Genomic DNA, 1225 nt, shown 5'->3' with positions numbered 1-1225 from the left:
TTAAATCCCGAAAAATGTGCATTTGGTGTTGCATCAGGTAAGTTCTTAGGTTTTCTTGTTTCTAACCGTGGTATTGAGGTAAATCCTGCACATATTAAGGCCATTGAAGAAATCCCCGATATACTCTCGAGCAAGAAAGAGGTTCAAAGATTAACAGGGAGGATTGCAGCTTTGGGAAGATTCATTTCTAAATCATCAGAGAAGTGTTTTCAATTCTTCTCAGCTCTTAAGAAGCAGGATCTTTGAATGGAACGAAGAGTGTCAGCAAGCACTCAGGAATTTGAAAGTGTACTTATCAAATCCACCGTTACTAGCAAAACCAAAGGCCGGGGAAAGATTGCTCATTTATCTTGCTGTTTCAGAAGTAGCGGTAAGTGCGGTTTTGGTTCGAGAAGAACAAGGTAAACAATCCCCTATCTATTATGTTAGTAAATCTTTGTTAGATGCGGAAACGCGGTATCCTCAATTGGAAAAGCTTGCACTCGCATTAATCATGGCATCTAGGAAATTAAGGCCTTACTTTCAGTGTCATCCTATTGCTGTAGTAACCGCCTATCCTTTACGTAATATATTGCATACGCATGAATTATCAGGTAGGTTGGCTAAGTGGGCAATAGAGTTAAGTGAATACGAAATCACGTACCAACCTAGAACTGCTATAAAATCACAAGTGTTAGCTGATTTCGTGGCTGATTTTAGCCACGACATGCAATTAGAAGCACAAAAAGAATTACAGGTGCTCAATGGAGCTAATCCAGGAACTTGGACTTTATTCGCTGATGGTTCATCTAATGTAAAAGGAGAAGGTTTAGGGATTGTTTTGGTACCACCTACGGGTGAAACTATTCGACAAGCTATCAAATGTCAATCAATAACTAACAACGAGGCAGAGTATGAGGCTGTGATTGCAGGTTTAGAATTGGCACGAGAACTTGGCATAAATCAGATTATAATCAAGAGCGATTCACAACTCGTGGTTAATCAAATGCTGGGGACTTATACAGCCAGGGAAGTACGGATGCAGCAATATTTAGAAAAGGTGCGGGAGTTAATAAAGCAATTTCAAACCTGGAAAGTTACACAAATACCAAGGGATGAAAATCTTGAAGCAGACGCTTTAGCTAATCTCGCATCTGTGGCTGACGTGGCAAGCGATGCAAATACCTCAGTTATTCATTTATTTCATTCAGTTCTCGACCCTGACAAGAATGAGGTAAATTTTAAT

This window comes from Nicotiana attenuata, unplaced genomic scaffold, assembly GCF_001879085.1.
Source record: "Nicotiana attenuata strain UT unplaced genomic scaffold, NIATTr2, whole genome shotgun sequence".
NCBI classification, from domain to species: Eukaryota; Viridiplantae; Streptophyta; class Magnoliopsida; order Solanales; family Solanaceae; genus Nicotiana; species Nicotiana attenuata.
This window is presented reverse-complemented; position numbering follows the sequence as displayed.